The 27,641-nt window shown below is 38.1% G+C and overlaps 1 pseudogene; it reads left to right on the top strand.

Moving 5' to 3' along the window:
• LOC129948601 (ATP synthase subunit beta, mitochondrial-like) lies at window positions 1-27,641 on the top strand (annotated as a pseudogene).

Raw genomic sequence — 27,641 nt, forward strand, 5'->3', positions numbered from 1 at the left:
ATGGTTAAGGAGAAGAAAGCGGGGGTATCGAAAGATACCTCTGCCAACACGTCAGGCGATGTTACGGTGGTGCCAGTAACAGTACCACAAACAACAGCAACAACATCTGGTCAAACATCAGACCACTGGATAGAAGCAGCAGCAACTATCAAAAAAAGGAAAATGAAGAAGCATAGCCCAAACAAAGTGGAGAGGGCCAACTCTGCTAAGCGGCGGGACATGCGGATAGAAATGGAGGGTGGTAAAGGAGGAGTTACCACCGAGAGCGAGTTTTCAGACTACGCAGAGTCTGAAAAAACTGAATACGTGTCCGAAGGTGGAGAGGGGCTCTTCAGGCCTCCGAATATGGATTTAATCCTATCGGAGCCAGAGCCAGTCCCGCCGACAACGAAGGCTTTGGAGGTAGTGGCGGACCTCCAAGACGAAACCGAACTGGTGCAGGCCCTGCAAACCAAACAGGCAGCCATCAGCCAGTTCGAGGAAAGTCTCAACAAGCTCAAGGAGGAAATAGAGCCCCTCCTCACTGCACTTAAAAACAAACAAGAGGCGCGCCGAAAGCAAGAGGCAGCCCAAAAACAACAGCAGCAAAAACAACAGCAACATCAACCACAGCAGCAAAAACAACCACAACCCAAGCCCGCTCCCAAAATCACAGGAGCGGAGCAAAATAAAAAGAAGCCAGCTGCAGTGACAGGCCCAATTGCTGATGGCCCATCGACCTCGGCCAAGGCCAAACAGCAGCAACAACAACAGCTACAACCAAGGCAGCAGGAGCAGCAGAAACAGCAGCAGCAGCAGCAGCAGCAGAAGCAGAAGCAGAAGCAGCAACAGCAACAGCAACAACCACAGCCCAAAAAAGAGAAGGTGCCACCAATCAGGACCTACCGGGTTGACCTGCAGGACCTAAAACAGGTATGTAAGTCGGCCACTAAGGGCAAATTTGTAATAAAGATTTTAAATGACAACGAGAAGCGTTATTCGGTACAGTGCTTCTCACTGGCCGAATACAATTTACTTAAAGGCGTGCTCAAACAGGCCACCGCTGAGTTCTTCAGCTATACGCCTAAGAGCGAAAAATTCCAGACGGTCCTTCTGAAGGGCATAAGTTCCTGCACGGAACCAGAGGAGCTCTTAGCTGAGCTCCGTCAAAAAGCCACGGACGATCTCGATTTTATCGGGGTCAAGCCGTTCACTACGGTGAAGTCCAGGCGAGAGGGTTATAGGCTGCCAATGTTCCTGGTAACATTATCACCCCAAAGCAGTTTCGATAGTGTGAAGAAAATCACATCTCTCGACTATCAAACTGCACGCTGGGATACATTAAAAAGGCACGACGGCATTTTACAATGTACTAACTGCCAGAGGTTTGGCCATGCCAATGCCAACTGCAATATGCAGTTGCGTTGTGTGAGGTGCGGTGAAACCCACAAAGAAGGAGAATGTAAGCTGGGGAATGAGCGGGTTGAGGATTTGACCCTGCTCAAGTGTGTCCTTTGTGGAAACCAAGGGCACCCGGCTAACTATAGGGGTTGCCCTAAGGTCCAACAAATGAAGCAAAAACAAGCCAGTCAAAAAGCCGAAAAAAGTCGAACAGTTCGACAGGCTCCAACACAAAAATTCGTGGATCCCAAATTCTCTTACGCCCAAATGGTGTCAGGGAATGGGAATACGAGACAGGCTCCACCAACGGTTGCCCCCAAGGCCCCTGTGCCTAAGGCACCAGAGGTGCAGCTTGACATTGTAGCCTTGTTGTTGAGCATTCAAGGTCAACTAACAGGACTGCAAAGTCAGATAAAGGAGCAAGGCAAAAGGGTAGATCATCTCTACTCTTTGTTGCCTGGCCTGGCGCAATTTAGACCATAATGGGCGCGCTGCCGGAGACGCGCCTAAAAGTCCTAGCTGTGAATGTAAATTCACTGATTAGGATTGAACGAAGAGCCAATATGTTCCAATTGTTGAAAGACTACAGTCCCGATGTGTTTATGGCTAGCGAAACTAAGCTAAACCACAAACACAAATTGACTCATAAAAATTACAATATCGTAAGAAGAGACCGGCCCGACTCCACTCAAGGGGGCGGTGTCGCTCTCTTTATACGAAAAGGCATTAATTATAAAGTCATATACAACAATGAATTGCGAAAGCTCAAGACGCTAGAAGTTTGCGTTGTATGCATCTCTCTCTCTCAAGGAAAGCGGATGTATATGATTGCGGCTTATGCGGCTGGAGCTCCGCAGGTCACTTACTTTGCATCAGAACTTGAGATTGTTTTTAGGGAACTTAAACTGAGCTTGGAAGAAAACTATTTCATCTTGGCCGGTGATTTGAACGCAAAACATGAAGATTGGGGAAATCAACATAGTAATCCTAGAGGTAATCATCTTTTTAATTTGATGAATCTTTACAGCGTTGAATACGGCGTCGACCTGCTGGCTACAGAAAGGCCATCGTATCCAAAAAGCGGCTCCTTTCTGGATCTTTTGCTGTACGACACCAGACTGACAGTTACAGACAAAGTGGGTAATCATCCGCGAAACTGCTTACAGACAGTCGAGTACGACAGTGATCACTGCGGAATGGCTGCTGCAATGCAGATTCCGAACGAACGCGTGGAGTTGGAGGAATACGTTCCAACGCATTCTTACAATTACAGTAAGATGCGGTGGCCTCGTTTCACCAATGCCCTAGCGAGAGAACTTCGTTCGAGTGACATAGCCCCACCAAACAACAGAAACCTGACAAATACAGAAATCGACCAACACTTACAACAGATGGACGAAACAATAAAACGAACGATGGAACGGACAATCCCAAAGTACAGAGAACGGGACCAAATGGACGCTTACAGAAACGCGACAATTGACGCACTGCGAAAGCACAAGAGTGGCTTACTCACAAGACTCAAAAACTTGTACAGACGACTTACAGACCCACACGACTTGGAGGTTAGGACACTGAAGTCGTCAATAAAAAATGTCAATCTGTTGATTAAGGAGAACTACAGGCTATCAATTAACAAGTACTGGGACTGCAAGATCCGGTCAGTTAATTCGAGCGACCCTAGTATGTTCCCTAAAATCAACAAGATATTCAGAAAAAAGAACGACAATGACCTTCCGAGTCTGAAACTCCAAAGAACCGAAGAAAACAGAGACGTACTCATGACAGCGCAAATAGATCCAGAAGAAGCCATCTTTGACGATGACTTTTATATAATTGAAGATCCGAAGGAAAAAGTGGAGGCGGTGGGAGCTACTTTCCAGCAAGTGTACAAGGTGAATGTTAGCATTCGCCCCAACCACGACCTGGAAAACAGAGCCCTACTTAATCACTTTTACCTCCGTAATGATATCACACATTGGCGATCTGAGAACCGCGGTTTTATGCGGTTCAATGACGATTCCTTGGCAAATGCCATAATCGCCGACCAAATGGGACCAAGTCCCTTGTTAGTGACGAAGGTTGAGCTTCAGCTCATCTTCAACTCAATAAAAAATAAAAAGTCAGCAGGTGTCGATGGTATATCCAACGTTGTACTAAGACATTTACCGACGGAAGCAATTGACATTTACACCACACTCTTCAACAATGCACTGAATAATGCATATTATCCAGTGCATTGGAAGACCGCTGTGGTTCATCCTCTCCCGAAAAAGGGAAAGGACAACTCCAACCCGTCAAATCTTCGGTCGATAAGTCTTCTTCCGAGCATCAGCAAAGTTTTCGAAAAGATCATTAATAGGGCTCTGACTAAGTGGGCTGCGGACAACAAAATAATTCCGGATAAACAGTTCGGGTTCAAGGCGGGTCATGACACAATTCATGCTGCGTCTAAACTCGTTTCTGATATCCAATGGAATAAATCAAAACAACAATGCACAGGTGCTGTCCTGGTTGATTTGGAAAAGGCCTTTGACACCGTATGATTAGAGGGTCTTTACCTAAAATTGAGCAGGTTTGGCATTAGCAAGCCATTGTTGTATATACTTTATGATATGCTTAACGGTAGAAAGTTTGTTGTCAAAAGTGGCAATGTAACTTCTACCACAACATTCTCAATTAAAAATGGTCTTCAACAGGGAGCGGTGAATTCGCCGATTCTCTTCAACATTTACACCAGCGATCTGATAGGTAGTCTTACAAAGGCAATTGCGTACGCCGACGATCTAATTGCGTACAGAACGGCCCAAAAGGTTGAGGTTATTAGAATTCTCTTGCAGCGTGATTTCGACAAGATTCAGCGATATTGCGACGACTGGAAACTGAAAATAAATGTCCAGAAGTCAGAGACAATTCTGTTCCGGACTCCGTTGGCTAGGGCCACGAGGGATACGTGTAAGAATTGGCGCAAGATGGTCATCGTTGATCTTCACGGGCAGCCATTGGCGAGCAAAAGTGTAGTGAAGTACCTCGGTATCTGGTTAGATCAGTATTTATATTTCGACAGACATATAAATGCTGCTCTGACCAGGGCCAGAGGAGCCTTCTCTTTGACGAAACGACTGTTTTTTAGCAGTCGGCTTGACCCCAGAGTGAAGGTAATTTGCTACATGGCCTTCATACGTCCAATGATCGTTTATGGTTGTCCTGTGTGGTTCAACGTTGCCCCTTCTCAGATGGAGAAGTTTCGGGTGTTCGAGCGGCAGTGTTTACGACGCTGTACCGGCTTATATCGAACAGCCGAATCTTCTTATGTGCATTATTATTCCAACGAGGTCCTGTACAACGGGGCTCGAATCAACAGAATTGACAATTTCGTGATAAAACTCGTTCGAGGTCACATTGCAAGAGCTATGTCTTCGACCAACAATTTAATTTTCGGGGCGTTCTATCCGAACGACGAGTATTTTGAGAGTGCACGCTTGAGCGGCTTCATTCCCCCAGAGGCATTCCTCTTTTTAGATAGATGCGGTCTGATACAGGATAGATTGGCAGTTCCGTTAATCTACCACGTCAGACGAAGAACCGTGGATAGGCGACTCCTGTACAATCGGGACGTCATGGCACAAGGCGGAGCAGAGCTCCTTCGGTTCAGTAGGGCTGTGTCCGAACGGGACCGAACTGATAGGGTGAAGCAGGAGAACCAGTTTTGGTGGCTTCAATCGGCACTTGATAGTGGGTAGTCGGGATGGGGTTTTAAGCCTTGGCCGGCTTACTTACTTGTTTTATGTTTAGGGTTTAGTTTTAAGTAGAATAGGCATGGTGGCACGAAAAAAAAAAAAAAAAAAAAAAAAAATATAAATAAAAGTAAAAAAAAAAAAAAAAAAAAAAGACAACGAAATATGAAAAACAAAAATGTTAGATAGTTAGATTTGCTGTTGGGGTTGTTCTAGTTTTAAGTAGTTTATAGGTAGAATAGGTAGTTTAAGTTAGTTTTAAGTTTTATTTAAGGACCTAACTTTAAGTAGTTTGTAAGTAAAAAAAAAAAAAAAAGGATATTGATATTAGTTTTTGTTCAAATTTTCTAATAAATACAAAAATAAATGAAATAAAATTTAAATGAAGTAAAATAGATCTTAGGGCCGAAAGGCATTAGTTTTAAGTGTTATAGTTTAACTTAGAGTGTCCGTATGCGACCATTAAGTTAGTTGTAAGTTATGGATAATTAGGCTAGTTTTATGAATTTTTGTCTAGCTTTAAGATAGGTTTAAGAATGAATTAAATAAAAATGAATTTGAAAAGAAAAAAAAAAAAGTGCGTTGGACTGTCATGCCAAGGGTTTTGGGTTCGATCCCTGCCTTGCCTATGCCACCTAAAGTTTTTTTCACGGGTGCTGCCTCTTGCGAGGAATTGACAAATTCTCCAAGAGTAATTCTTGTCATAAAAAGTGCTTTCTTAAATTTGCTGTTCGGATTCGGCTTAAAACTGTAGGTCCCTTCCATCCCTGACAACAGTGCTTGCACACAGGAATAGTTGAGAGTTATCAGTAACTAGGCCCTAGTTCTCAAACGGATTGTTGCGCCACCCAATTAATTTTTTAATATTTACTTAAAACTGGTTAATGGTTAAAAAAATGCAGATTATTGTGACTCACTGTGCCTTGCATTTTATTATAATATTACAATAGTTTTATTCCCAAGACAATGATCTCATAAAACTCATTTATTCGCTGATTGAATGACAAATTAATTTCGATATTCTACACAACTTTTTACACAGCTCCTGTTTGTAATTTTACTATAAAAAGTTACAATTTAATAATAAATAAAACATGGCTTGTTTGACAGCTAAGCAGCACCAATTAATTATAATATTTCAGTTTTTCCTTTCACTTCATGAGTTCTGATTCATCATCAAAGTGATATGTTGTGTTGACGCTTAAAATACGACGACGATGCTGAGAAAATGTTTCAAACCCTGTCGACTTGACTGCTGCTCTCTTGCTCATATATAATTAACCCACCAGCCGAAGCCTCGCACTACCTATTTAGGAATTTCCTTGTTGGACATATATTTATATTTGCATGCCATACTGTGACTTGTCAAATGGACTTTAATGTTTTCACATGACAACTGACACCCTGGCAAGCGAAAAAACAACAGCACCCAATCACGCACCTAATTGTGTCTCTCAAAGCCTCATTTATATATTTGGTGCACTCTGAACACCCCAAGTGTTCGCTACGTTGCTTATGGCTGGGTTACTGGTTTGTTTTTTAGTGACAGAAATCCAGGAGCTCGATTGAACATAATACAATCGCTTGGTCTCTATAATGGTCAAGTCAAACATACTCTTGATGGTTGTTTGAGGTGTCGCAGCATAAACGCTACGCTAAGGTTGGCATAATATATGCAGCTAATACGAGTACAGCACATGTGCTTGTATAGTGCTGTGCGTGCGTGTGCTGTAAGCAAACTTGGTTTTGGTCTTCCAATTAAAATTCCAAAACGCAACCAACTTACGTTCTGATTTTGTGGTCAACTCCAAGACTAGGAATATGAATTTCGTAATGGAAATTCGCGTGCAAATTACAACCAAAAGTTATATCTCCTCCGTTTATGCATCAGAGCCATTTGAAGTGAGTGCGCGCGCGCCTTATGATTTATGTCGTTTTTCCTTCAGGTGACCTTTTCCCAGAGTGTATATGAAAATCATGTTTTGGATTCTAAGTTTGCAGCTCTTAAGGCGGCGCGCGTAGAGTGTTGAGAATTATACGAGAGTGCAGAAAATCGGGTCCTTCTAGCGAATAGATTTATGAACTTATGCCACATGTTGTGCGAGCATGCGAAAAGCGAAAGTTCTTCACTCTGTGTGAACAGAAAAACACTCGTATAAATGATTTCAGATACAAAACTAAGCTGCATGGGCGCCTTTGATTCACAAAGAAATTCATTGCAAATATGGACTTCGATTATTAATTTGTAACTGCAGTCGGTTGCCCGGTCGATATGGCTGTTGCCTGTTGCGAAGTCGAAGCAACAAATTCTGATGCAATGCGATTTAGTGTGAACGTGCCTCACTTCAGGTGTTAACTTAAATTCCCTGAGGGAAGAAGTCATGTGAAGTGGGCTTGTTACCGTTACTAATAAATGGATACAGTCGAAAAGTGATTTGTTGCTACAACACAAACGATCCAATTTTGGAAAGTTCAAATAATACAGAAATCGGGTGTTTTTTTGAAGCTGCATGATAAGTTTCGATAGTTGTTCGCTATGGTTTGACAGTTGGAAACGTCATAACTGTGCTGAAAGTGCTCTTCAATAAGATTTGGTAATTTATCATGAGCAAGGCTTCCAAGTTGTACAAATTTACTTTGACAGGAATAAGTCTGTTCGAGAAGTTTTAAGAGCACTGAGTCCTTACAATTGTACCCAGGTAAAAATGGACTTCTGGTAAAATGGCTTCATCGCTGAGCGAAATTTTCATTTATGGAGAGACTGAAATCTTCCAACCTTTACAGAACCGTCACATCCGTTTGGCTAACACGATGCCGGCACACTCGGACCTTCTCTATTTAAAAATGAGAAAGTAGCTCCCGTTACGGTAAATGGAAAAGGCTATCGATCCATGTTGACTAAATATGAGTTTTCCAAAAATTAATAAGAAAATAATTGCAATAGAATTTGCTTCAGCAAAACGACCGAACTTGTCACACAAATGGAGCTTTATCATAGCTTTGATTCTAGAAGTGGTCCTATGAACTGACCTTCTCAATTCAGCTTATGCCGAAAAACTAGCAACTCCTGAAGCAATGGAAGCTAATATTTGAGTGAGAATTGATAAGTTATACCCTGAACACGGCCAAGCAGTGACAGTAAATAGGCCAAAAATAAAACAAAACGAACAAACCTTAATTTAGGGAATAATTTGAAATGTCATTAACTCACAAGCCTATAAACTTAAATAAAAAAGTAAATGTCAGTACCCGTGGCATGATGGTTAGTGCGTTGGACTGTCATGCAAGGGGTCTTGGGTTCAATCCCTGCCTGTGTCACCTTAATTTAAAAAAATAATTTTCGCTGGTACTACCTCTTGCGAGGAATTGACAAATCCTTCAAGAGTAATTCTTGTCATGAAAAAGTGCTTTCTCAAACTAGCCGTTCGGATTCGGCATACAAATTGTAGGTCCCCTCCATTCCTGACAACATTACTCGCACACAGGAATGGTTGAGAGTTGTAAGTCACTAGGCCCTGGTTCACAACGGACTGTTGCGCCACCCCATTTGATTTGAAATGGCAGTAAGATGTTGTCAACAGTAAATCCATCCGTAGCCAAGGCTTGTGAGCGCTTCGCAACTATTATGTTTTTACGTGGTCAGGAAGTCACCCCGACGGCACAATCCCCAACCTGGGAGCTAGATCCTTAGTATAACTCCAGGGAGGTTTAGCCGGATAAACCGCTCCTTATAGGCCTGGGCTCCGAATAAGCCCTATAAGGTGTAAGATGCTAAAATCGTTAACGATTCTAAAATTATTTAATAACAAAAATATATTAACAATTTTACAAAATCCTTTAAGACTTTGTGATATTTAAAATTTTAGTGTCTCCTTCAGTTTTTTTTTCAGTTGAGTTTTTTTAAAACATGTGTCAAAAAATATTTAATTATAAATATTACATTAAATGATTTACAATATCAATAAAAGAAATAACAAGAATAAAAAATCTTCACTTTTAAAATGTTGACTATCAATCCGAGATGCTTATCTCAAAAGTAAACATTGATAAAAGATCATTATCTGTTAACAAAATCGACTCAGGAGTAACAAAACAAACACTTCATTACAATTTTTGATAGTCCTGTGGCTTAAATCTTTTCAAATAAAAACAATAAATGTCTTACTTTCTTTTTTGTTTTGTTTTATGATTCTTAGAACAATAATAATAATCCTTTTCAGTTTTATTGTATCAAAGAATAATGAAAAAGAAATGTTTCTTAAAACAACCAAAAATAAAAAGGATCAACCCAATTTTACCTACCTAACCTACCTTACTTTCCCTCGCTGATATGTTCACGCCAAGAACACGAACCCTTTTTTGGATTGTAGGTTATCAATTGACACATTTATAGTCCTCCGCCGCATCATGAAGACCCATAGGCATCAAAGAGGCTTATCTGTATTCATAAAAGTTAGTATCAAAAAACATTAGATTCATGTGGTGGCGGACAGTTTTCCTAAAGACAGCATTTTGAAGAAAAAAAAATCTTATAAAATTTAATGCTTGTGGACGTTATATGAACTTGTCCTATGGTCAATCCTTGCTTCATCCGTCGCGTCCCTCGTAGTGCTTCGTTGGTCGTTGAGGGATTGGTTGAGTTTCTTATTTCCAAGGAATCGTCCATATACTAAATCCTACATCAATTTTAATTCCAGACAGTTTGAAAGACCATGATTATAGCTAGTCTCTTTAATCACAGTTATTAGCCGAATGAATTCCATACAACATGGATGATAATAATGTTCCTTGATGTAGACTATTGTGTCTTCACATGAGCCGTTTATATGAGAAGGTATAGTGCAAAGGTATAGACGCATGTCTGGATGGTGTTGTGACAGCGGGTGACCAATCTGTGTGGAGTTGTTGGAGTCGGTGTTGTAGCTCTCACTTTCAGTACCGCACCTCCTTAGGAGCAAAGAGTGGATCTGAAGAGCCTCAAGATTAATAGGCATGATTATTGTATTTATCCGAAGGCTGCCAAAGGTACATGGAAAATTGTATGGCTTGGAAATGTGTGGTATGATTTTTTAATTGGTGATATTTTTTGCTTTAAAATATTGGGATTTGCAACTGAGTAAGTTTCAGAATTCACTTTGGAAAATTGTATCAAGAGTGTGTTCGAAAAATTATAAAACTAAGGGCGAGGGCACACTTTGTTAAAACGGCATTAAATTTTTAACTTTCAATGGGAACTAATTGTAATCGTACCGATTTTTCGAATTAAAAATGTTGACATTTCTTGACGTTTCAAGGTCCCTAGAGTCAAAATAAAAGATTTTTAGAGAGATGTCTGTGCGTACGTGTTTACGAACTTTCGGTCCATACGACCGTACGTTTGTGATATCGGATTCAAATAAATTTGTACATACAGATAATATTGAAGAAAGATGCAGAAAAGACTCTCAAACAAATTGAGTGGGTGGTTTTTTTTACCATAGCAATTTAAAAGAATGTGAAAATTTGAACTAACCCAAAATATCTCACGAACCAATAACGCTAAAAACTTGAATAGAATTTTATATTATGTACTGTCGTGATATGATAACAAACAAATATATTTCTGGTTTTTTTCTAAAGAAATGAACAAAAATATTTGTCATCTCGAACATTTTACAAACAAAAAATGCATTTCCAAAACAGTTTTGTGTTACAAAGAATAACGTTTTTTACATCTGGTAAAATTTTGCGAAAAATCGAATCGACAGTTTTATTACAAAGACAAAGAAAACTAAAAAAGCATTACAAAAAGTTGGGAAAAATTGATTTTTGACTCAAATATCTTTTCATAACTTTGAGATTTTTGCCTTAACCTAATTTTAACTTTATAAAATATTGTTCCCAACATTCAGTAAAATGTTGAGCAAAATCAAACTGACAATTTTCTTACAAAAAATTGAAAACCAAATAAAATTAACAAAAGTTGGTAAAAATTTATTTTCGACTCAAATAACTTTTCAAAACTAACAAATATTTACTTCAAACTAGTTTGATCTTGTCAGAAATATTATTTTTAACATTCACTAAAATTTTGAGAAAAATAGAATTAACAGTTTTTTTTTTTAAATAAAAACCTTAAAAAATGCAATAAAAGTTGGTAAAAATGTACGTTCGACTTAAATATCTTTTCAAAAATTAAAAAATTAAATCCCTCAGAAAAAATTGTTTTCGACATTCAATCATTTTTTTATAAAAAATCAAAAGCCCGTTTTCTTATAAAAAATAAAATCTACAAAAACATTTGTTAAAAATCGATGTTCGGTTCTCGAAATGTAGTGAACAATAGAAGATATTGACTTCAAATTAATGTCATTCATTCTATTCGTATTTGTTTATATAAGCAATAAAAACTTTAAGAAATGCTACTAAAATTGGTAAAAATTGGTTTTCGACTAAAAATCTGTTAAACAAAAATCTATTATGCAAAATATTGTTGGTAATTTTTAAATTTTAAAGAATAATTCAACTGACAACTTTTTTAACAAAACACGAAAACCTAAAAACTCTTAAAGGAGATGTCGGTGCACATTGGTTTAGAATTCCTGAATATTGCAATGACTAGGAAAGACAGAGTGTTGGAAGGCATTCAACATTCTTGTAGTACGGCTAAAGAATGAATCTCTGTTTTTGACAGTACGACCGAAGGTCGAGGGTATACTGATGAGCATTCCTAGAAGAGCGAGTATTACGGTTGAACTGTTTAAGGGGAGAAATGCAACTGGCTGTTTCTCTAGAACATAAGCCGTTAAAATAATGGTAAAAATGGGTCAGACATGAAAACTTACGACGATGTTCAAGCGAAGTAAATGAACTTATGATGATATTATCACCTATCAATTTAAAAGACCTACGTTCAATACTATCCAAGAGGCTTAAGTAAGTTGTAGGAGCAAAAGCCCAGAGATGGGAGTTATACTCAAGCTTCGGACGTATTTAAGTCTTGTAGATAATAGCGAGATCACAAGGTGTGAAACGTTTATTGCATCGTCTTAAGAAACCTAAACACCTTGCGAATTTTTGGCGACATCGCGTATGTGATCGTTCCACAAGAGGTGGTTGGTGATACACATGCCGAGAATATCGAGGTGTTCAGTCTCATTGATGCAAGTTCCATCCATTTATAATGCCAATGGGCAATGGGGGTACATCTCGCTTTAACGATGCAAGACAGCAATGTGTTTTCGAAGCATTAAATTTCACGTGGTTTTTTAATCCCTATTGAACAATGCTGTTTAGGTCGGAATTAAATGAGCTTTTCATATTTTGTGGTTGTAGTTACATATCTGAAGAAGAGGGATGTAAGTCTGAAAACGAATATGAAAAGCTAAGAGTAGCTACTATCGTCAGCGAAACAATGTATTGGATTAGATGTTGAAGACAGGAGATCGTTAATAGAAATGAGAAAGAGTTTTGGAGATAAAACGGAGACCTGCGGCACACCAGCATGTATTTTATGGTTTTCAGACTTGAATCCATCCAATACTACTTGTATTGAACGATCCGAAAGGTAATTACTAATCCAATGAAGCAGGGATTCACGAAAACCGAAAGCACGCCTGATGCCAAACCCTATCAAATGCTTTTGAAATATCTAGTGCAATAATCTTACTTTCTCCAAAGCGATGTAAAGATCTGCCACTGTTCGGTGAGATGAACCATGAGATCACCAGTGGAGCTATTGCTTCGAAAGCCGTACTGACGGTCATAAAGAAGCTTTAGATCTTCAAGATATTTCTTGAGCTGAGAGTTGAACAGAGTTTCCATGACCTTGGAAAGAAGGGACGTAAGTGCAATCGGTCGATAATAAGAGGGTGAGTAAGATTCGCCTTTTTTGGGAATGTGCTGGACAAATGCAGTTTTTCATCCTCTCGAAACTAGACCTGAGGAGTAACACAGATGCAAAAGCTTACGCAGATAAGCTTTCTCTAAGTAGCTAAAAAATGGAGAGTCATTAACAACGTGTGTAGGAACCGATAAAGACCAAGAATTTCTCATGTTTTTTACAAATGACCAAAAATTTGTACAGCCTTTGGGACATTTCAGTATTTTTTGCCGTAATTGTTGCTCATGTAAAAATTTGGTCCGTCGAATATGGGCGTTACAGGCCTTCCAGGCTTGTTTGAACTTTTTCTGGCTTTCCTCAGTTGGCTTTATAGCAACGGAAACTTACCTTCTTTGGACCTAATAACCTCTTTAGAGCTCGCATCAAACCATGCGTTTTCTTTCGGTCTTATGCTTTTAACCCTGTTCGGGATAAAAGTACTCATTCCCAGGAGAATTAAACTTGTGCGCTGGCGTCAACATTACTATACTGGTTAAAAATTCTGAATTAACAATTGAGACCGTCGCAGTTGGCTTTCTCGTATTGCCAAACGGTTTTCTTTGGAGCTCTTTCTTTAACTGAACAGTTTTGACACGAGAAATTTGCTGATATATAACACAATTTTCAGATGTGCCTAGAGGAGATAGAACACCAGTGTACTTATCAGAGTCAGAGGTAAGAAACATGTTGAGCGTGCTTTCTGCTCGATCTAACTTTGTTTCAAAATTTTCTGTTTGAATAATTGGAGTTCACTATATGGCGTTTTTCTTTTTTAGTTCAGAGCAGAGCTCGAACTGTCAAACAAATAAATGTGTTTCTTTTAACCTCTGATCGTTCAGAGCTTCGAATTCGTGTTTCTTTTTTAGTTCTGAACATGTTCAGAGCACGCTCTGTGAGCTCAGAATAAAATAACAGAGTAAACGGAGTAAAATGCTGAACACAAACAATTTGATATTTGAGAGCCGGGAAATCGAAAAAATTATCGTCAAAACAATAAAAATGGCGGAAGAGACTAGTCGCTTTAGTGTAGAAGGAAAGATAATTTAGAAAAAATTAATTGCATATAGCATTTTTACGAATCATATTTATTTCAGGAGTCAAATGGACCAACTCTATGACTGTTTTATTAATTAATTTGATTAAAGAAAATTTTGAACGCCTTCAAACAGACGACATTTAAAATCATTACAGTTTAGTGCTCAAGTTGTTTCATAAATAAATCAGAGAGCTCTGAACATACTCTGCTCAGAACTCTACTCTACTCTGCTCGCTCAGAGCTCAGCTCTGAACTAAAAAAGAAAAACGCCAATAGGAAGACAATATTTACCCCTTTATTGTCGATATATGGCCACAAATGTTGGAAAAAGTCATATGACTTAAAATTTAGAATATTATATTTTGAAATATTATATTAATATTGTGATTTCAAAAATATCTTCGTTTTATCCCATACCGTTTAAAACATTTTCGTTTTTATTAAAATTACAAACTTTTCTTTTGGTTTGGATTGTATGTTCTTGAACACATCCACGAAACTTTTAAAAAGAAGTTATTTGATTGGTCAGAGGACTAAATACGAGAATGTATTTGGATTTTGCATGATATTACCCACACTTTCTTCAAGTATATTCATTCACAGCTTCTATATACATATATCAACCGAAATGTCAACCTTAGATTCTGACGTTAAAAGACATTTTACAAGTCCTTATGTAATATTACGACTTTAAATATTACATACGCCTTCAAAAAATATGCTTACATCCACTCGTAAATCCCCTGCATTCTCCCATGGAAATTTAAGCATGAAAAACAATTAAATATTTTTATTCTCAAAGGCCAAATGTCATTTGAATAAATATGTTATTATCTAATAAAGAAAAAAACAGAATATTTATTAAAACAAAAGATAAAAAGAATAAAGAAGACATTTCAACATGTTCTACGTTTTTTTTTTATCATTTGCACGTTTGTCAGGCTTAATTCCCACATTGAATGTTCCATGATGGTGTTAACTACTCATCGCTCATTCGAAACAAGTTAAATTTATGTTAATTCACAACAAGTCGGAAAGTCGATAAGTCGGCAAGTCGCCCTGAGCTCTTGGTGCGCTCTTGTGCTAACAGTGCTTACATTATTGGCACGTCTTATTAGCTCTGTCTCTTCTCTGTGCCAGCAGCAGCTATAGCAGCTTAGTAGCAAAACCCGCTCTATGGACCTTCATGCAAATAAATTGATTTATGATAAAACTCATTACGTTCTTGCCAAAACACCTGCTTCTTAACTTCACTCTATACAAATATCTATAAATAGGTAAGGTATGGCGTATGGATACCTGGGCGCTGCAATTTTGATATTACTTTGCAAACTTCGACCCAATCAGATAGTTACCTAGTAAAGTCGAAGTTATAACCGCAGCACCATCACAACTTCAAATTGCAAAGTTCACGGCTCATTTCGAACATTCGTTCTGTCACTTTGTCTGGCCCATCAAACACCTTATACATGACTAATGTGCCACCTGCTGGGGTAAATGAATAACAGATAGGTATATTGTATAGAGATACAAGAGAGGCATAAAGGGTGTAAATTGAAAGTTGACTTGGCAAACAAATATCATCTACCAACGCTTCTCGCCATAAAATGCAAATAATTTACTTCGAGACGTTTGTCAACCATATCCACGATGACGATACTCACAACTGTCAGTCAATGGAACTTTATTGAGTTTGTTGGCTCGTTTCTTGGAATCCACACCATCGAGCTCTCGCACCACTGATGATGGCTTGGGCTATATAAGCGAGAGTTAAAGCGTCGCGTTGGTCGAACCGAGTCGAGACTATGGAAAGACTTGGATTGCAAGACTGAGGACCAATGGCAAGCGTACAACGTCTACCCGTCCCGAATGAAGACATCGAAATTTATTCGCTTAAACTCAAAACGACACCGAGTCGCAATATTTTTGCAAAAATAACGCAATAATTTCTCGGAGCTACATCCAAAGCAGCCAACTCTCTTGACTTGATACTTGATGGCTTATGGTATGGAAGAAGAAAACCGAAAAAAACCCTTGTCGAGCTTCAGCGAGTTTGAGACTTCTTATTTTTTTTTATTCCCGTCTTACATCGCGGCAGTATAGAGCAACGCAGAGCAGAGCAGAGGCGAGTGTAACCGCACAAAACGAAGCCATTTGAGAACCGAGATAAGGTACAAAATAAATAAAAGAAACGGCATCTTGTACACCTTAAACGGTGACAATAACTCACCGCAGACACCGAAAGTCTGCAAGTGGTCTGCTTTGGCTTTGGTGTATGCAAATCACCTGGGCGAAGAACACCTTTTGACCGCGCTTAAGTGTCATCTCGACGCTCGAATTGCACATTGACTATATGCGATTGGTAACGATGAGGACGATGGACGCAGGCAACGCAGAGTGGCAATATGATGCGACGGAAACATATATTCCTTCAGAACATTGAGGATCATAACTTCGTTGCAGTCACAGTCACCGCCGCCGCAGGCCGCAGCCGTTCCAAAATGTTGTGCGATTGTTTTGTGGGATGTTTAATGTTGGCCATGCTTGATGAACAATGGGCTTTAAGATTTCGTTGATTTTCGCGATTTTGTGGTTATTTGGATTTTTACTTAAAATATAGGTTGATTCTAGACATAAAGGCACATTTAGGATTCATAAAAACATATACAAACAAAAAGTTATTTTTCTTTCATTGCTATTAAATAAATGAACTTACTAAGTATGTGTACTATGGTCTTTTGTACGAGAGAAGATTTATCCGTTATCTGTAATTTGTTATCCATGATGTTAGATTTAAGTTTTTAGAGATAAAGTACAACTTAAGTCCCTATTACTTTTTCTTCTTATCCCGTATCACTTGAAACAATTCTCCTTGTTATCCATGAGTGACAAGAATACACTTCAATATAAAGTATGTTATATCCGTTATCCGGGCCGTAGTAGGGGTTTTATTATTCAAAATTATTCATTATCCATGATGCCATGATTTATTCTTTCAATTCCAAAATGAAACTAAAGTCTTCAAATTTATCCACTTACATAAATATCTATTATTCTCATTTTATTATTTTTGTCATTATCCGTTTTCAACATTCAAACACTTAAAACATTAAAGTATCTATTATTCACTATAGGGATTATCCATTATTCATTTTTTTCCATGGTAGAACTTAAGTGTCTCATTTATGCTTTTATTATTGTCGTTCTCCGTTTTTTATTAAACAATACCCTATTTACAAACTTTAGTCCAAAGAGTGTTTACTTAGAAAAAATATCTCATTTAAAATCAAAAATCTTCTTCACATATCTGTTGTCGGAGTATAAAATTAATTTTATGTTGATTATTATTTACAATGTTCGCTTTATATATATTATCCTTAATTTTTATCCAGCCAGAAATCTGTTATCCGAGCCATATATAGATTTTTGCTTTTGGTTATCTTATCAATTATTACTTCGTATATATCAAGACAGATATTTTTTTATCCGAGGAACACTGCCGATATCATTATTCACAAATACCGAAGACACCAAATCTTTTGTGGATTATTTGATTATTCACAGTAAAATATTCGTAATTCTTATCCGGTCATATATCTTTTATCCGGACCTTAGTAAGGATTCACTTATTCACAATGAACAAACCAGCAGATTATTCGCCATTGATTATCCAATGAATTAAAACTTCGTTTAATTGATTCGTATGATATTTGTTATCCTGATTTTGGACGGATTTTGTTTGAAGTAATTAACATAGCCCAAAAAAATATGGGTTATTGGTCATCCAATCAATTTTGACTTAATGTAATTAAAACGTATATAAAGGCAGGCATCTATTATCTAGACTCTAGTATGGATTTTATTATTTATAATTATTATAGGCAACAAGTTTTCTGTCATTTAAAAGTATATATATCCAGCCGGATATGTTATCCGGGAGGTAGTCCGGATTTTATTATTTATAATGAACACATCCACCTAACTATTCGGTATTGATTATCCAATCAGTTTTAATTGACTTTCATTAAAACGTGTAAAGTCTTATAGGCACATATTATCCAAAATATGATTATATATTCTTATCCAGTCATATATCTGTTATCCGGGCCGTAGTACGGATTCAATTAATTACAATTACCATAGCCAATATATTATCTGATATTGATTATCCAATTAACTGTCATGTCGTACCATTAAAACGCATGTGAACCTATCCAGATATTTGTTTTCCAGACTGCAATAGAAAGGATTTATCCGTTAGCTAAGAAATTATCCGTTGTTGGTTATCCAACCAATTTTGACTTCTTGTCATTAAAGCGTATAGATATCCAAATAGTTATTTGTTATCCAACCTTATCCTATTCCAAATTATCCAATATGTTATCCGTTTCCATTATCCAATTAATATTTAATAAAAATAAATGAAACGTTTTGCTTTTAAATAACAAATTCTAAAGCTACTTCCAAGAACAAGCACTTTCGTAAGACTTATACAGGAAGATTATATTTTAACATCAAACTTATATGTAGCTCAGTTTTTTTTAGTATTTTTTATTTTTAAATATAAAAATTAGAGAGAATATCGCGAAAGAACAATGGAAGGCAACATTGTGACGCTTGGTCTTAAGGAGTATATTATAAAACGACACATACAGAGAAAGGCAATCATCTATCATTGCGCATATAAACTGACAACCAAATTGGGAGAGTTCCACAATATTCTTTTATGATCATGGTATATTCTTGCAGACGAAAATTGACACCATCACTTATCATTACCCCGCCGCGGCTGTTGGCAGAGGTGAGCGGTGCGTTTCGACGGCGGCGGTGGTGGCTGCAACGGTAAGGCGTGGTGGTGGCGCAAAAAACATCCCACACACGTGCTCTGAGCGGACGGACATCATGCAAAGCACCATTAATGCCCTCCCACTGCTAACGTTATACATTATGCAAAAACCACGAAGAGACCACGAGTTGAATAGTGCACCATACCACAGTTTCCAGAATTCAAATCACAGAACTTTAAGACCGAAATATCCATCCAGTCAGAAATAAACAAACGGAACGAAAAAAAACACACCGAAATGAATGAGTTTTAATGTGACCATTGGGCACAGGCGAGGCGTGTAGGCGTCACATAATTCACTATAATATGGAGCTAGTCATTGCCCCGCCACTACCGCACTGCCTGCCCCAAAGCCACACCGGTACCACCGACCGGCCGCCCGCTGCCGTAATCCGAAAATTGGTCTGCAAATTTAAAATTATATATACGTGAGTGCTCCAAGAAGTTGTTTATTGTCTGAAACGTGACTTTCGCATATGGAGACAGAGAATATGTTTAAGACCCTAAAAGTAAATAATGTCCCATTGCTTCAAAAGTCTTAAATCTGTGCGCCATTTAGGACTCTTACATATAAGCAAGAGGTATAAAGACTAAAATCTTATTCTTGAACTGTGTATCCGTCTCGCCGAAGGATAGGTAAGGTACGTGTAACTTGAGATGTTTAGCGTCAATTTGGCACGACTTTAATATGTGAAATGACACTTTAAATGTCACTTTTCCAAGCCATATGCAAGGGGTTTGGATTTTTGTTTGTTTTGTTTTTGTTCAGTGACTCTGAGAATAAAAGTCACATTTCTTAGAGAAAAATTCAAATGTTTACAATTTTTTAATAAAATATTTCAGCATTGTTTTGGACAAAGAACTGTCATCTTATCATTTTAGTTATTTTAAGTTATTTTTTTTGAGTCAGATTACCACCACAACATTTTTATATAATATTTTTGTGCTTTTGGATATTCTAAGATTAAAGAAAAGACAACAGATATTAATTAAATACCTCACCATTTTCTATGCCTAGTCTAAGTATGTAAATCGGCCCTACCTTAAAAGCCACATTTTTTTGACAATTATTGGATAGGCTTTAACGTATGGCTGGCCCCAACCTACTAACGCAGTATGTGATTTCTTATCTCAAAGGCATAGTCCATCTTAATATACATTTACTTTGTCAAGCTTATATAGCTTCGCACATCAAGTTAAGAGTTTTGCAAATTTTATGTTTGTGTTGCTTATTTAACTTTTGAAGATCACGATTTCATATTATGACATTAGTTAGCTAAGCTTTTTTTGCGCATGAATAATGATAACCTTAAATTTGTCAAGACTTAAAAGAAAATTATGAGAATTTTTTCAGGTTAAATTAAATAAAAAACCAAAGTTTTGCACTTTGATTTATTAACAAATCAGAAGTTCTGAAATAAAACTTAAGGCCACAAAATAAAAAATAAATATTGATTTATTCTTGAAAAAGTTGAGGGAGTACCCCAATCGCTTAATGGCTGACTGGGCTAGTACTTGCCCTCAGCCTCGGAGGTTGGGTATTCGATTCCGTGCCTCGATATTTTTTTTTCTTATATATACATATATGTCCATCAATTCTTGGAAAAATCAATTATTAGTGACTAATTGATAATTCGTTCATCGGCTGTTCAATTCTTTGATTTCGTACAGAATTTGTACACATTTTTCACAGCTAGTATAGAGCGGCACCGAATTTTGATTGAGAAATTATCGGAGAAGAAAAGCGGCCAGTTTTTAGTCTTGAAAAAGCTCAGTCTTGGTCTTGTCGAATTGAAACTACGAAAGCCTTAGTCAACGGCTATTCGGAAATCGGAGAAGCTCTAACCAGCATATATTCCAATAAAGAGCAAAGAGACATCGTGAGGAATAAAGTAACGCACCGTCTTCAGAAGATGAGTGGTCTCGAGATCGCTTTGTTTGAACATTTCGGAACGATATCTTGAACGCAAGGAGACATGGAAATCTCCTGATCAATCAACCGTCAACCAGATTGACCACATTGCGATCGACGCACGACACTTCTTCAGTATACAGGATATCCGAACATTCCGAGAGGCCAACATTGACTCAGACCACTACTTCGTTGTAGCCCAGGTACGCTTACGAATATCCCGATCCAAGCCAAAACAAGGAAGTACTGTGAGAAGATTCGACGTTAGACGGCTACAATCGCAAGAGACTGCCATGTTCTTTTCCGATCGAGTCTCTAATAACCTCTTAAGGAGTCCTACCAGTGGCAACATTGCCTTGCATTCATCAGAGATGTAACCTCTGAAGTGCTAGGTTTCACACGGCCACCACAGCAAAACCCCTGGTTTGACGACGAATGGCGGCAAGCGCACGCATCGAAACAAGAGGCATACAAAACGGCGCTGCACAAAAGGACTAGAGCTGCACGCGAGCTCTACGAGCAGAAGAGGAGAGAGGAACACCGGCTTCTTAGACGGAAAAAAAGAGAGCATGAGAAGCGCGCGATCGAGGAGATAGAGGGATGTCACAACAGGAATGAGGTTCGTAAATTTTACCAAAAGGTAAAAAAAACCTCCCAAATATACCAGCCACGAACCGAAGAATGTAAAGACGATCAGGGGAACACCGTAGTAGAACCGCAGTCGATGCTGAGAATATGGAAAAAGCCGAATTCCGCTGTAAGGGAGATAGAACCACTCAACCTCGGCGACGCAGATCAACAATTCCGCCTACCCGACCTTGACGAAGTGAAGATAGCTATATCTAAACTTAAGTCAAACAAAGCTGCTCGAGCTGACGGCACCGCTGCCGAACTATTCAAAGCAGCAGGCGTTGACTTGGTACGGAGCATGCACCAACTCATCTGCAAAATAAGGTCGGAAGAAAGCATGCCCGATGAGTGGAATCTCAGCATAGTGTGCCCGATACATAAGAAAGGAGACCCTCTAAACTGCGCCAACTACAGACTGATGCCTCAGTCTCCTGAACATTGCGTATAAGATCCTCTCTGTCGTATTATGTGAACGTCTGAAGCCATTCGTCAACAACCTGATTGGTCCTTATCAGTGTCACTTTCGGCCAAATATTCACACTACGGCAGATCTTGAAAAAAACCCAGGAACTTAAAGCCGAGTATGACAGCATCTATATCTATCGAACAATGTCTAATTTTGGCATCCCTGTCAAACTTATTCGTTTGTGCAGAATGACGATGGAGAATGCACGCTGCTCTATCAAGGTCGAATGCGAATTCTTCAACATCGTTCTGGAAAGAATTGTGCAAAACTCAACCGTCAACACTAGAGGCACAAATGTTCCAAGGGTCCATCCAATTACTCGGATACGCAGATGATATTGACATAATTGGAAGATCAAAGCGTGATGTCAGTGGAGCGTCTTTGAGCATTGCCAGGGAAGCGAAGAAGATGGGTTTAGTGGTCAATGAGGGCAAGACCAACTATATGCTGTCATCAATAAAGCACATTGAACGACGACCTCTTGGACAAAACGCCACCATGGACAGCTATAACTTTGGGGTAGTTAAGGACTTTGTCTACCTAGGCACCGCTATTAATGCAGACAACGACACCAGCCCTGAAATCAAACGAAGAATAACTCTTGCAAATCGCTGCTTCTTTGGACTTAGAAGGCAATTGAGAAGTAAAGTCCTCTCCAGAGCATCTTAAATCACCATCTATAAGACACTCATCATCCCGGTTCTCATTTATGACGCTGAGGCCTGGACCCAGTCAAAGAAAGATGGGAGCGTCTTAGGATGGTTCGCGAGAAAAATTCTTCTGGTGATTTTTGGTCCCGTATGCATAGATGGAGAATGGAGGAGAAGATATAACGACGAACTGTACGGGCTGTACAGCGACACTGACCTAGTTAGCAGAATTGTAGTAAAACGGCTTAGATGGCTAGGTCATGTAGAGTGGATGGACATCAACGCTCCAGCCCGGAAGGTCTTCGAATCCAATCCCGAGGGACGGGCGCAGTAGAGGAAGACCGCAACTCAGGTGGTGCACCCAGGTAGCAGCCAACAAAATATCCCATACTGATGAACATGCCCAATCAGGAACCCACACCATGCCACCCAAGCAAAAATACAAAGTATTCGCCTTCATCCCAGTGATTGATCAGCTATCCTTTTCAATTACTGAAAGATTGCATGCCATGAAGCTTAACGTTCGAGATTTGGATTCCTGAATCACATCGAGAAGATGGATGCTGAAAGCTTTGAAAGCGATTTACTCCGTGAACTGGATTTCAACGAAATCATCAATGATTTTTCGGCAAAAAAGCTTGAAGGTTCCTTTCGTTAACCCTAAAATTAAATTTTATATAATCCTTTTTTCCGTTTATATTTATGCAGATGTGTTTTTTCAATACTAAAGGAATCTACTTGGTTTCACAATAAATTATTTATGGAAAAACTCGAGTGAAAAAAATGGTTCACTTTATTTTGAAAATTATTTGGGGCGTGAGCGCCTCCGCTTCTTTATTGCCTCGAAGCCTCTGGACCTCTAAAATTAATTCGGCGCTGACTATTAGCATTTAGTCAATTAAAAAAAAAACTGGTAAACATTGTTTTCCAACTAAAAAATTTGGCGACTAAAGACGCCTCAAACTTTTGTCATCTTATAAAAAATGTGGTTTCTATTGTATTCTTAAAACTTTTCCTAAAATCCAATAAACATTATCATAAAAACCTTAGTCAAGAAAATATTTTACTGATTAAACTTTCCGAATATAATATTTCGACAGAAAACAGCTAAAACTTCAATATTTAAATTCATGCAAAAATGCCTTTTTCAAATTTGTATCGGATTTCATTGGCAAGTTATTAGTGTTAGTCGAATCAATTATTTTTTTTTAAATTCTTATTAGAAGTTTTTGTAATGGGTCTTATTTATCGAATTGATAATTTTGACAACTCTCAAAGTTTCAAGTTCACTAAAATAAAACGTTTTTAAAGAAACGCACTTTCGTGATACCTTTTTTCGATGACCATATCTCAACAACCGTCAAAAATATCGATTTTAAATAAATCAAAAAATTAAGAAAATATTTGTTAAAAATTGATGTTGGTTTTTTGACATAACAATTTTTAAGAAAAGAAGAAAATATTAATATATATTATATAATATATAAAATATATCTCGAACCAATACTCTATATTGACTTCAATTAAATGATATATCATCAAGATATTAGCTTCAAAATATTAGTATGGATCAAGGAATTACGTTTTTCAAACCACTGACAGTAGTACCCGTGGCATGATGGTTAGTGCGTTGGACTGTCATGCAAGGGGTCTTGGGTTCAATCCCTGCCTGTGCCACCTTAATTTAAAAAATTAATTTTCACGGGTACTGCCTCTTGCGAGGAATTGACAAATCCTTCAAGAGTAATTCTTGTCATGAAAAAGTGCTTTCTCAAATTAGCTGTTCGGATTCGGCCTTAAATTGTAGGTCCCTTCCATTCCTGACAACAGTACAAGCACACAGGAATGGTTGAGAGTTGTAAGTCACTAGGCCCTGGTTCACAACGGACTGTTGCTGTTTGATTTGACAGTTTTCTTACAAAATATAAAAACGTACAAAAACAAACAACCTAAGAGTTCGAAAACATTTTTGATTTTTAACTCGAATATCTTGGGAACAACTGAAGGTATCACCTCAAAACTTATTTTATTTAATAGAAACTATTGTTTTTAACATTTGAAATTTTAAAATTTTTGCACAAAATGTTGCTATTAATATTTTAAAAACTTTTAAAATATCGTTAGACGATTAGGAAGTTGTCAGTGCTGGTCGCATCTTAGCGTCTTTTTATTTTTCGCCTTCCACAAAAGTTCATTACGAAATTAAAAGTTTCAATTATTATATTATTTACATGTATATTTTGTGCACCAGTTGAGTTTAGTCCTCTCAAAAATCTAGCACGTCATTTGTAATACATTATTAAATCCACTTTTCAATAAATTGACTTCTTTTGAGTAAAAAAGCCGCGAAAGAAAAACTGTGGCATTTAACAGTTTTTTTTGAGTAGATTTGACGATAGTTGTTCAAGGACAAACTCGTGGGGTTGCTTAAATCACTTAAAATAAGTATATTTGCATCATAAAACTTCTTTCGTATCTTGATTTTGGACGCTTTAAATATGTCTTTAAAAAAGCCGTCAGACTCTTAAAAGTCTGTTTCCAAACGTTTTACTCCTTTCAAAAAAAACATCGCATTAAATTTCCCATTTAAGAAGACACGTAAAATTCACCTTTTTCCATCTTAGTTTATGCAGTTGTTTAGCTGACCTCTGTACTTGTCACTAGCTGTGCCGCACTGTCAGCAGTTAGAGTCTCTTCTACATAAACTCGTATGCAAGTGTTCAAAAAGACTTCCACCTTATCTGATGCTGTAGCTGGATATGTCTTTGGCTGCTGTGATTTAGAAGGTATATGCAAGTAGAGTCCCATCTCAGTAGATAACTTACCTATTGGTAATTAACTGAGGGTCTCCTGCTGTGGCAGACTTGTGACACACGCAAAGTTGGCTCCAGTGTGTCACTGCACCTGTTTGATGTAAAAATAAAACAAAATACAATCCACAAAAAATAAGTATGTATATGGGTTGGGTATGGTTTGAATTTTTATTTTCTAAGAAATGTTTTAACCTACAAAAAGGACATAGTACCAACGAGTATACGAAGGATATGACAACGAGGACAACAACTGACATCACAAACATCAACCGAGTGTTGCAAAAAAAAAGAAATCCAAAAATAAAAAATGTAACATATAAAAAGGACTCCATATAGAGCAGAACCTTCCTATGAGAGATAAGATAAGACTCAGGACATAACCAGAACAATTACTGGCATTTTTATTGCTGGGGTTTTTCGTGTTTCTCACTTTTAAAATTTATTTAACTGCAACGTAATGGGGTAGTAGTATCTTGTTTTTTTTGTTTTTTGTGAATTCTTGTAAATATACATATACACGAAATTATATTCTGACCCGTATAGTGTAGCTCTCAGGAGTGAGATCCTTACTTTGTTTTAAATATAATACCTACCACACACACAATATCCTTTTTCAAAGGATTTCACGTTTGCTTCTCATAAATTATTTTTTATGATATTCACTCCGTGTCAAGTTGTGTGAACTAAAGACCGTATAGCTGGTGTATAATGGCGTGCGATCAGTGATGTAGCGAATGGTTAAGCAAACTAAGTAGGAGCTTGGGGCCTGACGCTTAACTTGAAAGGGGCCCAGATATAAGTGAATAATATTTTTAAATTGCAATACATGCAAATAATTGTATTTCTCGAAATAATCTCGTATGTTTTGAGAAACAGGAATCTAAAAATGTTCCTTTTTATTATTTTAAAATTTTGAAAAATATTCCAAGATCTAACAATATATTTACATTTTCTCTTTTTATGTTGAATGAATAGTTACAATACTCAATTTAATGTCAAGGCATCGCTACATCCACAAAAACTGAGTGTTTGGTTTGAATTTTCGGTGAAAATAAATGCTGAACGGTAACTCGCTAGTAGAGACATGATTTCTAACATTTTTGTTCATCAAGATCAAGAGATTTTGTTCATCACGTCACACAATTCGTACCATTGTTGATATATTTACATTAAAGCAAAAGTTTGTTAACCATATAGTTTCACTTTACGGGCACGTAAACTTACCTCCATTTTAATGCAATTTAATGACGCTTGTCTACTTTCTGTAGGGATATGTGAGGTCGGTAGTCTAGACGATAACTCCGAAATATTGACCTCTTGGAGGAAAATATTCGTAGCGTTATTGCTAATTCTCTACTTCTTCGGTCATCCTACTCTCAAATTGTGGTTTCGAAATCGGTGTTACTAATAAGAATCTTTAAACTTTCTCAGAGAATTTTGCGAAAATCTGTCCAAAAATGTTGTCTGCTGTACGATCGGCCTTGACCAAGTCTTCGGGGAAAGTTATTTCACTATTTCAGCAAATCAATCGTTGCCATTATTGGTGCCGTCGATGAAGTCCAATTCAATCAGGATCTGCCGCAATTCTGAATGCCCTTGAAGTAGACAATAGGATCCCCGGTTTGGTGTTGGAAGTCACCAAACATTTCGGAGAGAACACCGTCCGTACCCTTGCCATGGACGGTACTGGGGATTTAGTGCGTGGCCAGAAAGTTGTCGACACTGACTTCCAAACCTAAAAGTCTCAGCAACCACTGTAACCCAGTGGGTGGTATCATCAACGTCATCGGAGAGCCAATCGATGAACGTGGTGCCATCCCACACGACAAGGCCACCCCCATCCACGCTGAAGCCCTCGAATTTGTGGAGATGAGCGTCGAACAGGAAATATTGGTCACTGGTTTTAAGGCCGTCGACTTGCTCGCCCCCTACGCTATGGGAGGTAAGATTTGTTTGTCCGGTGGTTCTGTAGTCGGGAAGACCGTACTTATCATAGAGTTGATTAAAAAGGTCATCCGGGGCCCATGGTAGATACTTCGTGTTCGCCGGAGTAGGAAAACATACCCGTGAGAGAAACGATCTTTACAATGAAATGATTGAGGCAGATATCATCTCCTTGAAGGTCAAATGAACAAGCGCCCAGACGCCAGTGCCCGTGTCGCTTTGACTGGATTGACCGTTGCTGAATAATTCCGTGACCAAGAAGGACAGAATGTTCTTCTTTTCATCGACAATATTTTCCGTTTCAGCCAATCCGGTTCCGAGGTGTCTGCCCTTTTTTGTCGTATACCTTCTGCTGTCGGTATCTGA

This window comes from Eupeodes corollae, chromosome 2, assembly GCF_945859685.1.
Source record: "Eupeodes corollae chromosome 2, idEupCoro1.1, whole genome shotgun sequence".
NCBI classification, from domain to species: domain Eukaryota; kingdom Metazoa; phylum Arthropoda; class Insecta; order Diptera; family Syrphidae; genus Eupeodes; species Eupeodes corollae.